Source organism: Canis lupus, chromosome 30, assembly GCF_003254725.2.
Source record: "Canis lupus dingo isolate Sandy chromosome 30, ASM325472v2, whole genome shotgun sequence".
NCBI lineage: Eukaryota > Metazoa > Chordata > Mammalia > Carnivora > Canidae > Canis > Canis lupus.
The window spans coordinates 12,862,326-12,878,969 of record NC_064272.1 but is presented as its reverse complement, the minus strand read 5'-3'; the positions used below and the strand labels follow the sequence as shown (position 1 = coordinate 12,878,969).

Here is a 16,644-nt window from a genome sequence, read left to right as displayed (position 1 = left end):
CTGGGTCTCATGAGCAGTCATTGAACCACCATCACCCCACAGGCTGCCTTGCCTTCATAGGCTCCCTGCAATATCTCAGAGCCTATTTTCATCTCTTCCTGTTTTAAAACTGCCACTCCCTATTGCATCCCCTATCGATTTCAGTTTTTCGTCTGAATAATGACTCTGGTCTTTGGTTAATTTATGGACCACAGACAACTGGCATACCCTGCGCCTCCTAAAGGATCACATATTTCCTCCTTCACCTGCTTCTGGCTTGCTCTCAGCCTGCTTCCTGGGGCCTCTACCAAAGGTCTCTCCAGCTCTCTGCTGCCCTCTCCTGGTGTCCTGTAGCACTGTGAGCGCTTCAACCCCTGGAGGGCACAAAGCAATTCCCTGTCATCACAGAGCCTGAATGACCTAAGGGCCCTAGGAAGCAGAGCAAACTAGTAAGATAAACTGGGCATCTACTACCTTTATCAGTGTTTTGTTTTTAAAGTAAGGATTTCAACAGAGATATCAAGGGAGAACATCCCTAACAGAACGAAAATCCCACGAACAAGCATAGAGGAAGCATCATTAAAGAAAGAGAACCCCAGTTTAACTAAATCAACGCAAGCTCCCCCTCCTGGCTGGAAGGATAGCAAGAAATCTTTTCCTCTGGGTCCCTAAATAAGAATCTCTGAGGGTAGCCCTGATTACCTAGACCTAGACTCACTTTTAATAACCTCACTCCGTGATTCCGGTGAATATTAAGAGTCCCTTGCTTAGACTACAAAGTGTAAGAGAATTGGGAATGAAAACGTGAGTCATAGTATGGAATATACTAAATGACATAATTTGTAGACAATTTTCTAATCCCCCCCCCCTTTTCTAAAGAAGCTGTCCCCAGCCGACCTCCTATACACACATATAAGAGTATCTTGATATTTACCTTCAATTTAAAGACCAGTTCCTCAACCACCCGACTGGGCCTCTTTCTCAGGCCTGACCCTGTCATCTCTATATTTGCTGAGCCTTTCCACCGCGTTAGGTGTCATGCTCTGTGTCTTCAGTGTCAGCTCACAGAGGATCAATGACTCCTCCTCACTAGGCATGGCCCCTGCATCCCAGCAATGCAGTCTCAGACCAGCTCAGTGAAGCCTCCTCCAGCTTAAAGTACTCCAAGGAGTGCATGTATCCACCGCCACCACCACCACAACCAGTGCCCCAGCTCCATGGGCAGACTTAAGCCGTGAAGGTTTGGGCTGGGAAGACACGTGGAATTACACTAACGAGGGACACAACAAGATTCTCTGACATTGCCGTCACCACTGATGTTGCTCCTATATTGTTCTGAGTCTGTAAAAGCAATGGTCTCTCACCTCATCCATGATCTTTCCTGTCCTTCATTTCTATCCCACTCAACGAAACCACTGTCCTTTCCCAAAAGACTTTCTGACCACCCCACTAGTCCAGGTCCCCTAGCACTTCCCCTGTGCACCATTATTTCCCACAAATATGCTACGGTTTTCTTCAAGGTGTGTACATCCTCTATCTTACTTCACTTTTTGCATGTGTAGTTGTTATATTGCAAGGTTATGCCATCTTCTTTATACATCTTTATTACCTTGGAAATGAGCATCCCGGTGTCCAGTTAGAATCTGCTCATTGGATTTCCTCCAAGTGTCACTGACTCAATCCATGGAAATAAAAAACCTAAACTCTGCTAAGCATCCTTCTGGGGAACCTGACTAGCCCCCTCCACCCATTGAGTCACCAGGGCTTACCCAGTCTCTCTTTATTCTTCAGAGGCCGGACTCCACATTCCTTACTTCCTTCAGCACACACGATCATTTCAATTATCTAACCAACCTTAAGCTGCCTTTTCTCCTTCCCTGTTTACTCTGCTTAGCTAGAAGATCGCTGGCAAATTCAAATTTGCATTTTTAATCAGGCATTGCATCAGATTTTTGTTCTATTATTCTGGATTCCTCTTACATTTAAGCTACTGCTGGGTGTAGGGGTGACAGCATAAATGTAAATAAGAAAGTAATTTGCTTTTCTTCATCTTTAAAAAAAACCTGCCTAAACCTTAGAGAATCTCATATGAAGCAATATTGCTTTTTTTTTCCTTACATGGAAATGCTAGTTATTTTTAAGGTAAAAACAAAGGTTCTCCTAGGGCAAAATCCTCCTGATTCCAAGCCCCCTCTAGGAACAAGCGTTATTTAAATTGAGTTAGAGCTTTTACCCAGGGTACACTTGGAGAAGGGATGAAAGGAGCACACTTCCCTTTGCTCTTTTCTGCTCTGCTCCACAATGTTCCTCCCCTGAAATACTTGTCCAGCATAGCTGTCCCTGATCTTGGAATGGAGTGTCTTGTCACACAGAGTTGTTACAGTCTTCCAGGCTTCTCTGGTACTTTTATTTCCTATGCAACTGGGTTCCCCCACTCTCAGTTGTCCGCTTCCTCTATTACTGAAGTGAACCACACAACTGACTGAACATCCTCAAACATTTCCTGCATCAGGCTCTTTGTTGCCCTCTTTGAATGTTTGACACTGATATACCATCCTATGAACACCCAAAGTGAGCCTTTGTAGCTCCCAAGACTGACGGCCCTTGAATGATCTTAGGGTGAACCTGAGAATCTGATCATCTTAGATGGAATACAAATGATCTCTGCTCTTCAAATTAACTGAAAATATGAAGTGAACCCCAAAACCATAAACAGAAAGGCAGTGGGATACCCAACAATGTAGGAAGTTGATGGGGTCTGCAGGGAGCCGCTCTGCAGGAGCTGAGAGAGGAGATGAATATTAACACATAAACTCTACCCAGCTCTGCCAGTGACTAGTAACATTTCCTTGAGCCAAGTTATTTAGCCACTTATGCTCCATTTTTTTCCATCCAAAAAATGAATATACTATTGCCTCTGGGCTATTTTAGTAAGCAAATAACAAAAATAGTTAGCACTCATATTGTGTCAGGCACTGTGTTGAGTGTTACGTATATTTTATCTTTCAATCTTCATAGTATTCACAGGAGGTAGAGAGGTAGATTCTTTCCTTATCCCACTTTACAGATAGAAAGACCAGCATGATTGGCTATGGAGGCACTTTTTCCAAAATGGCAGTGCATCATATTTGACTAAAATATTGACTTAGAAGCATAGAAAGTGAAGCCAAGCAAGAATAGCCATGTAGTGAATATATTACAGGGGAAATAAAGAGAACAAAGCCAACAGAACCAGGGCTTGAGTCAGCAGATCCTAAAAAGTTGGGGGAGGGAAGTGCCAGACAGTTGGGCAGATGGAAACTCAGAACAGGAAACTGTGGGAGTCATGTGGAGAAGGGCATGAGTATTGAGATGAAGAACACAGCTGCAGCCTCAGGCTTCAGTTTTTTTTTTTTTTTAAGATTTTATTTATTTATTCATGAGAGAGAGAGAGAGAGAGGAGGGAGGCAAAGACATAGGCAGAGGGAGAAGCAGGCTCCATGCAGGAAGCCCGACGTGGGACTCGATCCTGGAACTCCAGGATCAGGCTCTGAGCTGAAGGCAGAAGCTCAACCGCTGAGCCATCCAGGCGTCCCAGGCCTCAGGCTTCCTATAGCTAAATCTTATTTTGGCCAATTATCAGCTACCTTCATGCACTTGACCTTTATAAGATGGAGAAAACAAAGCCTACTTTGTTAGGTTATTATGGATAAAATGCTTACTAGAATGCCAGTATACAGTAAGTGCTCAATAAGGGCTAGTTGCTATTAATGGCTTAATCGTGTGACTCTACACAATTTATCTCTCAGCAGGGAAGATCAAGAGTCACAGCACCAGCAAGCTATTGACATGTCAATGAAACCAGGTGGTAGGGTTATGACATTTGTAAGAATCCAAAGGAAATAGCAGATGGACAGAAGCACAGGTCAGAGATCCTAGAATGTAGGCTGACATATTAACAGACATTTGCAGATGGTCCCAAGGGTGACATTAGACTAGGAGGGAAAGTCCAGGGGAGGAAACTACAGTTCCCTTTCTTTTCTCTCCTTTTACTACATGCACACACACACACACACACACACACACACATATGAGTGTGTACTTAAGTTTTCTCCTTCTATGACTGAACAGATTTGCTTCTCACCTCCTCCCCTGGGCTTTCACATTCCACACAGCGCTCTCACCTTTTCCTCTACTGCAGAACATGTCTGGATTGCTGCCTTGCAACCCTGGCAAAGCAGAAGGTCCCAAACAGCTGATAAACAACAAGCAGAGCCGCTTTGCTGGTAGACATTAGTGCCAATAATCAGTAGTTGCAATGGTGCAGAACGCTGGATGGGAACCATCTGTCTAGCAGGTAGGGTTTAATAGGACTGATTCTTTTTGTTTTTTTTTAAGATTTTATTTATTCATGATAAACACACACAGACACAGAGAGAGAGAGAGAGAGAGAGAGAGAGGCAGGCTCCATGCAGGGAGCCCGATGTGGGACTCGATCCCAGCACTCCAGGATCACGCCCTCGGCCAAAGGCAGGTGCTGAACCGATGAGCCACCCAGGGATCCCCGGGACTGATTCTTTAAGCACAACTTAGCATGTCTCTGATGGCCCAAAGCTGACTAGCTCCCTCTGCTTCCCATTTCAGAACAGGGACAAAGACAATAAGGATTTGAAGATTTCTTGAAAATTAATGCTGTCAGTGCAGTTATTTTTGTTACTCCCCAGGTGTTTTTCTGTAGTATTTTGCAATAAAATCCTCAACAGAAAAAGGACACGCTGTTTATTTCAAACATGTAAGGGAAGAGAGAGGGAGGGTGGTGCATTTTTATCTACTTCACATACTGTCTACTGGTTAAGGGAATTCCTTAGATCACCCCTAGCTTCACAAACCAAGGAGTGCTTGGTGACCTTGTCCCAGGACTTTGCTTACCTGAGGAAGAAGATGAAGGTGGATCTAAGGTGCAAAGGAGGAACTTTTCTGAATTCTAACAGGGAAGATGAAGTTAGTGGAACTTTCTCCAAGGCGCAGCTCAAACTGGCTCCCAAATTGGGCTGTCTCTATTTTTCCTGCCAACTTTTTTTTTGTTTTTTTGAATTCCAGATACAAGACACTAAAGTCCGGAAGAAATAGTTTCTCTTCAACCCAGATCTCCGCTGGATTGAAGCTGTACAGACAGCTAGAAATTTGCATCTCTATCACTCCTCTCTGATGCCTTCTTCAAAAACTCTTGGACTCATTGCCTCTGGCTGACTTCTTACATTTCAGCTGGAACTTCATTTTAGGAAAGACCATCGTTTCTTATGAACACCAAACTTTGTTCTTTAGGTGTATGTGCCTTTTTACCTTTCCTGGTGAACGATCTGTCAGTGACAGGAAGAGACTTCATTTTCCCTCCAGCTACGTTAAATCATTAGGAGCAACTTCAAATTTAGAAAACCCTGATTCCTTACCATTTTGAAAATGATTTATTTTTTTCTGTGTGTTCTGAGTAAAATCATTTTTTAAAGTCACTCAAAAGTTATATTCATTCAAAACTGTTTCCTCTGGTTTTATAGTTTTTAAACTATTTTGGATGAAATACACACCTCCAGGAGTTGGGAAGTCTTAAATATTAAGAGCAATTTTCTACCTCCCGTAAGGGGAGAGCCCTAAGCCAGAGCGTTGCCTCTCTGACTTTGTGCCTAGAGGCCCAGAGGCCACCTTTATTCCCAGAATTACCTGTGATTGAGGTCTAGGCTGGAGTTAAGATTGCCTGTAAGAAGAGTACAGGGGTTAGGATCTTCTAGGGGTGAACTATTCTAGTGGGTTATGAACTGAGGAATCACAAGGCTCTCTGAGGGGACAAGATGATGGCCAACCACAAAAGGAAGTCTTGCTCAGAGGTTTGGAAGGATCCCTTTCATGCTGATGAGTCCATTTGTATTCAACCTTTGATGAAGGCACATGGTGATTCAAAAATACAAATTATTGAATATTCAGTTACTTTAAACAGATGTGATCATTCCTTTAAAAGATAACCTGAGGCACAGTAAAAAAAAATTTTTTTTAAGATTTATTTATTTACTTATGATAGACATAGAGAGAGACAGAGAGGTGCAGAGATACAGGAGGAGGGAGAAGCAGGCTCCATGCCGGGAGCCCGACGTGGGAGCCCGACGTGGGACTCGATCCTGGGACTCCAGGATCGCACCCTGGGCCAAAGGTAGGTGCCAAACCGCTGAGCCACCCAGGGATCCTGGCACAGTAAAATTTTCAAGAGTTGACTTGAACTTGCATTGGTTCAAATCAGAGCACCAAACTGAAAGTGGTGAGGAGTGCTCCACCAGCAGGAGCTGAGAGAGAGGTTTCTATAGAGAAGAACTGTAGGAAGCAAGGAAATTATTTGACTATAGTTTAAGCACTTGCCTTATTTGGGAAAGCCTAGTTGGCTGTTTTTAAGTGGTTGTTCTTAAGTGCACTGGTGCTAGCTGGCTTTTTGATTTGCTTACACAGGCCACTAAGGCATTAGAGCCACCTCAGCCTAATGGCCTCATTGTTTAATTACTTTAAAACTATATAGAGATGATGTGAAGCTCAGGGATGCTTGTTGTGCCTATTTTTCAGTAATTAGAAAAGATAACTTTTTAAAATGGTGGCTAGAAATTGGTTCTCTTAAAATACCTTGACTTGCTTTGCTTTTGGAACTACCTACCAGAGTGAACCAACAGGGACCAAGCCTATGTGGAAACAGATGGAATACGACCAGTGATGAAGGGGAAGAAGAAGACAAAATAGGCAGCTCAGGGCAGGTCAGCCTGCCTGCATTTGCCCTTGTTAAATCATCTGTCAGAAGAGGATGTTCCCACTTCTTTAATTTTTATACCACATCTCATTCCGAGCTCTTTTCCTACAGCTCTGACCACTTCTCCGTCTTCTTGAATGGTTCCTCTTCTTCTTCCCAGAACATAAACAATGAAGTCCCCAGGATGGTGTTCTCATGTTGCTTCTTGCTCACTGTGCAGACTTCATAAGGCAATCTTAAACACCGCAGGGATTGTTCTATCAAGCACACACCTGTCATTCCCAATTCTTTGTCTCTCAACCCTCTATCTAGACTAATATTTCTAATTCCTAGTAGAGATCTCCACCTGAATCATTTTAAAAGAACTCTTTCTCCAAACTCATATTATCATTCTCCCTTAACATATTTCTTCTTCGTTGTCCTCAGTATTTGCTAAAGTATTTGTTCCCCAAAGTCTGTGAGCTCTTGACCCATTTGGGCACTTTTTCCCCCCTTTCCATCTCTAGAATTCTCAAATCTAACCCTTCACCTCTTTTCCTACTTCCATGGTATAAGTTTTTATCTTTGTTATCTCTCACTTCAGATAGTATGAGATACCTCAGTGGCTACCTCAACAAGTTCCATGCTGTAAAAATATATATATTATATAATATATATATTATATTATATATATATTAAATTATATATATATTTCTTTTAAAAGAATAACTTTTGGTCTTACTTTTGTTATAAGAGTAATGAAAGTAAACTGTTGGCATTTTAAAAAACAAAGATTAAAAATGAAAGGAAAAAACCACCTAAGATTCCACCACACAGAAACAACCTCTAGCTATTTTGATATTCATACGGAAAGAGATATACACAACACAAGCTGGTGCCTTAAGCTGCATTACCCCAGAAGTTGGGTCTGAGTGAAAGATTTGTGTATGAGGATTTTGGTTCGGAGAGGAGCACCAGTATGAGCCAAGGAATGTGAGGCAGGGAAAAAAAAATAGAGCCATAATGGGCACAGTAAGGAACAAATTACTGGTATGGGCATTAGGGCTCCATTCTACCAGAGAGGTCTGGGGAACATATAAAACATATTTGAGTTGCTTCACCCCAGAGGCAAGAAAGCCGGGGTATTTATCCACCAACTCATTTGTTCATATTTAGCTGCTTCTGAGAGGTTAACTCTCTGGAACTCTGACCTCTTCTGTACTTGAGCCACACACTCCGGCAGCCTGAGAAAGCCTTTGGGCTGAGAGTGGCAGGTGCTATTAGCATATAGAGAATCGATGTTGCAGTAGGAAATAGGCAGGACTTTAAACAGCAGCTGCTGCATACTCCTCCTCTGCTTAAAATCTTTTGGTAGTTTTCCACGATTTATCCCCTAGCTCACAACCTCTGCCCTCTATCCTTGGAAAATTATCCTCTTCCTCTGAATCTCTGTCAGCCACACACACACTGTGTCACAGTCTCTCTCACCTCCACTCACCTGTTTGTGCATCACTCCCACCTGGGTTACATCCCTTATTAGGCTTAACAAACATACCTTCTCCTGTAACACTCAGTTCATGATATATCTCTTCCCTGATCCTTTCCAGCAGTCACGTCTGTATGCTCTCACTGAACATTACATATCCTCCATTACAAACTTCTTCTTTTGTGTTTTTCTAAAAAAAAAAAAAAAAAAAAAGTATGTATAATTATAAAATTGATACTTCTCAAATTTAAACAGGAAAAGAAATTAAGGACAAAAATGCAATGAAACTCCACCTGGAGGGCAGCCCGGGTGGCTCAGCGGTTTAGCGCCGCCTTCAGTCCAGGTTGTGATCCTGGAAACCTGGGATCGAGTCCCATGACAGGCTTCCTGCATGAAGCTTTCTTCTCTCCCTCCCTCTGCTTGTGTCTCTGCCTCTCTCTCTCTGTGTCTCTCATGAATAAATAAATAAAATCTTTAAAAAAAGAGAAAGAAACTCCACCTGGAGAAACATCTTTAGTATTTTGACAAACATCTTACCAGACAATTATTTATTTTTTCACAAACACACATGAATCACATATTTTTATATAAATAGGACCATTCTCTACTATTTGTTTAGTCTACCTTTTTTCCCCTTAACAGCATATCATACCCATTTCTCCAAGCCAGTAAATGTAGATCCATACCTTCATGTGTAATGTTTGATTGGAAATATGTACTCTCATTTATTTATCTAAGTCTCTATTTGTGAGTCATTTCAGCTGTTTTTAATACTTTGCTATTATAAGCCTATAATTAAGAAATATGTTTTTTATCATGAATCAGAACATACTTGTATATAAACAAAAATTCACAGAATAATACTCTTAGAGTGTGGTATGTCTCATATTTTCTGTTCTATTTAATTTTAAGCATTATTTTAAATTAATATGCTATTGTATTTATTTCTTTAAACACAGAGGCGGTCCTCTAAATTGATTTCATGAGTCATGAATGGGTTGTGACCCAGTGTGTAAAACACTCATGGAGGGTACCAGCAGGACTGCTGAGGTGTGCTGGTCCTGCTGCCATTTTTTTCCCTCACAGCTTCACTGTAAGCGTGCAACTATGAAACAATATTTTCTTCTCTTTTCTGCCTGAAGTTTTGTGTTTTAAACTCCAATCTCCACTATCCATGAAGCCACCTACAATCCATTGTCACTGACAGAAATGGCTTCCAGTAATGAAGCTCCTAGCATAATGGTTCCATACATATACCAGTCAAAATTATGGCATTGTATGTACATACACACACACACACACACACACACACACACACACACACACGGTGGTCCGGGCGAGGCAGAAACTGAAGCATGGGAAATAGAGTTGCTACTCATGAAGCAAGTACAATCTAATGGGAAAGAAAGAATACATCAATTTCCGAAAGCTTGAAACCCCAGCTACTCCTGAATCAGGGAGTGTGATTTGTGCTGATGTCAGAGGCTTCAAGTCAGGCTTTCAAGGTCCTAGGTCAGCAAAACTTCCTCCCACCCAGCACAAAGGGCAACCACTGCTCAGGTCCAGTTTTCTGTTGTTATGTAGAATCTACCTCAATTTCCTGTCACCCCGAAGGTATGAAAGCTCATCCTCTATCAGGTGCTCTTTATGAGGACCAAGGGGCCTCCATGGGATGCTCCTTGCCACCTTCCCCACCAACCAGGTGAACTTCTAATGGGACCCTCTCCCCCCTGGTTAGCAACTTCTCCACTCTCCCTTCTTACCTTGAGCTACCCATCCACAATGGGTAGGTCAGAAGAGGCATCTGAAAGAGTTGTAAGGGTGACATCCCACATCCTTGCTGGTCCTATCCTTTAGTTTTCATTTTGAATGAGAGCCTATGGAAGCAGGGGTTACAGATGAATAACCCCTGGGCATCTATAGAGTCTCAAAAAGAGCAAAGATTCAGATGTTGGGTGCCTGAAGAGGAAGTGAAGCCCTGGAGGGAAAATACTGTCCCATTACAGGAGCTTTGAAAAATATTTTCAGTTGTTTTTAATTTTTTGCTGATTTCTGCATCTTTTGCTTTTAGCAATTTTAATCAGGTACATGGCTGGTGTGTATGTATAAACTGATCTTTTAATGTAATCAATTGATAATTGAGCATCTGCTGTGCTTCTAGTAGTTACAGGGCATTATTCAAGGTTCTGGGAAAAATACATAGAAGTGAAGAATGTGTTCCTGGCCCTCAGGAAAAAGTGGTTCTGGGACGCCTGGGTGGCTCAGCCCTTAAGCCGTTAAGCCGTTAAGAGTCTGCCTTCAGCTCAGGGTGTGATCCTGGAGTCCTGGGATCAAGTTTCACACCAGGCTCCCTGCATGGAGCCTGCTTCTCCCTCTGCCTATGTCTCTGCTTATCTCTCTCTCTCTCTCTCTCTCTCTCTCTCTCTCTCTCTGTGTGTGTCTTGAATAAATAAATAAAATCTTAAAAAAAAAAGAAAAGGGGTTCTATGGGAAGGGAAGTGCACATAAATGTAAAAAAAAATGTGCAACAGTTAAAATTAAAGGCAATGTAAGTGATTTAAGAAATCATTTCTTTCAGAATCCAAAAGTAGGTGTTATAAATGTGGGTTCTGTCTGGGGAGGTAAAATTTGAGGTGGATCTGAAAGATGGGTAACGTTCAAATAGTTGATGGCCTGGAGGACATGTCTTGGCAGCACATATAAGTGAAACAGCAAAGAGGAAAGATGGTGGTATTGGGGAAGCAGTGGTTAAATCCTTCAGGCAGCTGCAGATTCCATAACTACCCTGAAGGTCAAGTGGGGAGGCGGGGCCATAGCAATCTGTTCAAGGCCTAATTTTGCTTCATACTTAGGTTATAAAGACCTAAATAAATCCTTTGGATTTGCAATTTGTCATCCTGTCCCCCATTTTTGATGAATTTTTGAGTGCTGTCTCTAAGCATGTATTTCCAAAAGCTCTCCAGACAGCAATCCATGTTCAGTTGGCTCAGCGTGGAGCATTCCATGGAATCCACAGCTAATGAGAGTGGAGAGCAAACGTGAACAGGGCTTGAATGGCAGTCACGTCCAGGTTCACTTGATGCTGCTTCAGGGACCTGTGGTGTTGTTTTTAAATCCCTTAGCTTTCCCCGATAAATTAGTTACACTATTTATAATATGCAGCCAATAGTCTAATTATAAGAACGTTTATCTCTTGCATGTGGAAGGCAGCATAATGTAAAGGAAAGCACATTTGCATAGGAATTGGAACAGACCAGGGTTTTACAGTTAACTCCCTGTGCAACCTTGGGCAAGTCACTTTCCCTGAGCCAAATAATCTCATATATAAAATGAGAGTAATGCTCTCTAACAGTGACCATTTGGGGATCAATTTGAGGAAAACATAGGCAAAAGGATTTTGTAAACTCTAAATCACTAAGTGTTGATATGATTGCTTTTGCTTCATTGCTACCAGGCTCGTTTGTTCAACTGCTAATTGGTGATGTTACAGAATTTGGTTAATATTTTGTTAAAATTTTTTTTTGTTCGGTCTAAAACAGTGAATCTGAACTTTATTTGGTTATAAATATAACTGAAAATATTAAAAACAACAAGATAGCAATGACGTATTAGTGTTAACTGTATGGCAGGCATTAGTTATGAGAGTTTTACACAATTATGTCATTAATCCTCCTAACTCCATCAGGTGGGTACTACTATAATCCCCACTTTGCAGATTAGAAAAGTGAGGCTCACCGGAGTTGGGTAATTTGTCCAGTAAGTAGAAGAGCCACAATTCCAACCTAGGAAATCTGACTCTGAAGTCCCTATCATCAACCACATCCCTTCCCTAAGTAAACAGAGACACTCACATTCCATAGTTTCCCTAAAGGTTTATATCACAAATGTAAAACTCCCCCTATGGAGGAAACAATGGCTCACATTTAGCATTCTTAAAAATGGAAGATTCAGGGGTGTCCAGGTGGCTCAGTTGGTTAAGTGTCTGACTTTTTATTCCAACTCAGGTCCTGATCTCAGGGTCATAAGGTCTGGCTCAGCACTCAATGGGGAGTCTGCTTGAGATTCTCTTTCCCACTGCTCCCTGCCCATCCCTGCCCATTCACTCTCTCTAAAATACATAAATAAAGATTTATTTGTTAGAGAGAGCACAGAGGGAGAGGGAGAAGCAGACTCCCCACTGAGCCTCTGCTTCCTGACATGCTGCTCCACTCCAGGACCCTGAGATCATGACCTGAGACAAAGGCAGACACTTAACTGATGGAGTCCCCCTCCAGGTACCCCAATAAATAGATCCTTAAAACAAAATAAAATAGATGATTCATTTATAGATTTCCCCCTAACATTATAGCTACATTTTAAGCTACATACAGAGACCCAAAATGGAATGTCCTATTCCTCATTTATACCCTCATATCCTTTTTATCCTAATTCTATATGACTGTTTAAAAATGTTAAGGCAACAGATCAATGTGTTCTACTCTGCCTTACCTTCCGTCACCCTGGCCAAGCAACTCCTTGCTGAGAACAGCATGAATGTTCAAGATGTACTGCTGTTCAGTCCTTAAAAGTGGATATTGTTTGGATGAATGTTGTCCAACTTCAGAAATCAAAGCATCTCTCCAGAGTTGGCAGTGCAGAGCTCTTAGAAAGGCTATTTAAACCACTTCCATAACCCACAGGGAAACTTGCTGTGGAAAGAGCTACCCCTGGAGTAAATGTAAAGTGTTGTTCAAAATGGCCATCAGACAGCAATTTTCAGTGGGCCGACACTCCTTACCAGAGTGTTCCCTCCACAAATAAGATACTTTAGAAGGCAGATCTGCAAAAACACAACTTCATGCCCAAGGTCAGTGCCCTAGAAGATGCATGAAGTTGCTGGGAGGGGTTCTAAGATCCCAACTTGCATTGCAGAAGATTTTGGATTACATGTGGCTCCTTCTCTTGTAGATTTTATGGAATGCAAAAAGGGAGGATTTCAGCAGCACACAACTCCTATTCCTCAAAAAGCCATTATGGAAGAATTACCACACTCCACAGAGTATCAGCTTTTTACCGTGACAACATCTCCCCAGGTAACATTAAAAATATGTCATCTGTAAAATCAAATGACATTTGTTTTAAATGTTCTTTCCTGTTTCACTTTTTTTTTTTTCATGAGAAATAGAGTACGTTTAATTGTTTGGGGGAAGGGATGTGTCATGTCTACACGTGAGCAATAGAAGTATGTGAGGGAGGTGAGGCAGAGGCAGTAAATACCCGCATCCGGGCTAAGAGTCAGGAAAGCTGCCATTCCTGTGGTCATCATCATCTTCATGTTAACATCTGCATACATTATATCATTTCATCTTTACCATAACTTTATCAAGTGAACACTATTATGTTCTAATCCCAAACTGAATCACTAAATACCCCCCCTTTTTTTTAGAAAGAGAGAGGGAATGTATACATGTGTGCATGGTGAGGGTGGGCAGAGGAAGAGAGGGTCTTAAACTGAGCATGGAGACCATTGCAGGGCTTGATCTCACAACACTGAGATCATGACCTGAGCTGAAATCAGAGTTGGATGTTCAACCAACTGAGCCACCCAGGTGCCCCTGAATTACTAAATATCTTGTCTAAAGTCACATAGCTAGTTATTAAGAGTGTTGAACCCAGGCAATTTGACTTATAGCTACTATACTTTCAAATCAACCCACTGTTTTTTAATGGCTATTTAACTACTTATTCTGAGCATGTTAAATGGAGGAGGGATGAAGCAAGTTCTTATTACACACCTACAACATCAACTTAAATTTAATGACAGCTTTATCCCTATTTTTATCCCTATTATGTTGTTTTATTTATAGAAATAAAAGGCAAAGTTTAAGTAATGTGTCCAAGGTCACTCTGTTAGGAAGTAATGGAGCCAGTATCCAGGGACCATCTGCAACATTGACACCAACAAGAACACAAGAGATAGATACCAATAGAAGGAGCTTCTTGATTCCTCCTTGCTGCCTTTTTTTTTTTTTTTTAAATAGATGGTGGATAGCCTTGGAGAAGGCAGAGGTTCAGATAGCTGTGGCAAACATCTTGGAGGATTCCTTAAGGCCCTCTGTCACATTTCTTTATTTTTATTGCAACCTTAAGTTTGTCTCTGAACTTGGGACTGGTTTGGGCTTCCCACCTTCTCCCCATCTTCCCAACTTCTCCCCGTCTTCCCAACCAGCCCAGCCCTCAGAATTGCCAATCCAGGTTTTCTTGCACTCATTTCCTAGTTCCCAGGTATCTGTGCTCTTGCTGCCCACTCAGGCTCCAGTCTAGCTCTGGGCCACTGTTCCTTCCTCATGCTCCTCTCTCAATTTAAAGGCAGGGCAGAGATCATGGGTCCTAAAAGTTGATCTCTTCCCCTTCAAAAGCTTGCTGTGTAACCTAGAATTCAAAATATACATTTGTGAAACAACACACAACAGTAGCAAGATAGCCTGTAAGCAAAAGGTATGTGTAAAGACTGAACAAAGAAATAAAGGAACAGCATAAATCAGGGCTATTTTCTAAGAATGCTGGTAAATAGTTGAACTGTCCTCTGGCTACAGTGTCCCAGGGTAAGGCAATCTCCCCGTGGCTAGACTTTAAACTTTCAGGGGAGATAGCCAAACAACTACCAGTGAACAGATGCATATGCTTTTAGCAGGTGGTATACAAAAGCCTCCCACAGTGCACCCCCTGTGATCTGTCCAGGGAGGAGAGTAGTGTTTCCTTCTATAGCTGAGGAGTCCATGATGTAGCTTTTAATTCAAACCTACCCCTACCACCCCACCCTGCTTCCCTTTCTTACAATTATTACCCTAAAATGAATTTTCACTTTAGAAAGTGACCTTGCTGAGCTGAAGCTTGTAGTTTTAAAAGCCCCCTAAGATTTCATTTTGAAGTCATCATGGACTTTAGATTGACTTTCTCTTGAAGGCAGCTTAAACCTTGTTCATTTGGGAACAAAAAAGAGAAAGTTTAGGAATCCCAAGGCTTCAATTGCCAGCTGTCTCATTTCTCTGCTCACATTTTTTTTCTGCTCTCCTGCAAGATTAAGATGAGTGAAATAATTTCTTTCTTTTTAGATATCATTGTAACATTCAAATTTTCCATTACTGTCAATTTCTTGAAAGTTGTCTCATTAGCATTTTCAGAACAGTTAAAAAATTTTTTTTTCATCAAGGAAAGAATGTGCATGATCTCTAAATGCAAGTAAGTTGTCACGGGATTTCATTGACATAAATTTGTCCTCTCTTGTCTTCATTCCTGTTTTCTCAGTTCGTGGTTTAATATCTCAGAGCCTGAGAACCATATCCAAGTTTCTTTGATTTGAAGAGTTGCAAAGAAGTGGCCTAAATTACAAAGTAAATGTCTTGGTCACAATGTTTACGGAGGGATTGTTGAGACTATTTGCTTGCCCCCCATAGAACTTCTGAGAACAAAGGGAATGAGATGCCAAAAGCCCAAAGTAATATAAAAAACATTCTAAAGGAAACCAACCCATGACTCCAGGGTTTTCTGAAAGCTCCACATGTTTTTCATGCTTTTCAAAGCAAGGAAAGAGAGAAGGTTAGTGAGCAAACCTGAGGAGTCTTGGGTCTCCTTATCACCAATACAACCAGCAGGTAAGCACTCCCTGGTGTTACATCCAGTGATAAGGACCTAATCAAGTCTTTATTTCTCCTAACCTGATGGCACTTTTGTAAATGCACATGGATTAGCACTAAGGAGCTAATTATTTTGAGAGTTGAGATCACTTTTTCAAAAAGAAAAAAAAAAATCTCCCAGGATCAGGGGCGGCAGCCTCTTTATAAGCATTTCCTGGAAACGAGGCCATAGACTTGGAAGCTGCCTCGACGAATTGAGCGTGCAGTCGGTTGTGAGAACCAGCACATCGTGAGGTAGGAAATACGGGTCTTATGTGGGGCAGCAGGCAGAGAGCAAGGAGACATGCAGACCTGAGAGTGTTTAAACCAGAAATGCAGAGTTGGCAAAAGTTCGCGCTGCGTGTTCCTTATCTGTAGGTGGTGTCTGCTGCAAATTCGCTTTTTTGGAAATTGTATAGTACCTGCAGGAAGTGGGAGGTTTTTTTGTTTTGTTTTGTTTTGTTTTTTAAGGGAAACAACATTTCTACAGGCAATTTCAGCCCAGACCCCTCACCCCTCAGTATAAGGGAAGGGGCAAATCCCAGGGTGGGTGTACTTAGAATCTGAGAAGGGTGACTTTAAAAGCAAAGCTTTCTGAATATGGGAAAAAGAGCACTGAAAAGAGTGCTCCATCACTTCAAAACCCTTTACTTACAAACTCAACTAGTTGTATGTTGCTTATATATTCTCTGTTAATCAACATCTTTTTAATTGGATTTTAAGTAAAATCCCCTTTGAAGTTTACCTTATTTCACAAAAGGAATTCTTTTGCCTGACAAGGTCAA

At 41.6% G+C, this 16,644-nt stretch overlaps 1 long non-coding RNA gene across 4 annotated transcripts in view; it reads left to right on the top strand.

Moving 5' to 3' along the window:
• LOC112675984 (uncharacterized) overlaps positions 1-13,276 on the top strand; it is a 100,968-nt gene extending 87,692 nt beyond the window's left edge. For all 4 annotated transcript variants that reach the window (XR_003146224.3, XR_004810808.2, XR_007407402.1 and 1 more), the window contains one exon: positions 13,152-13,276. This is a non-coding gene — a long non-coding RNA (uncharacterized LOC112675984). The remainder of the gene's footprint in view (positions 1-13,151) is intronic.
• The last annotated feature ends 3,368 nt before the right edge of the window (positions 13,277-16,644 follow it).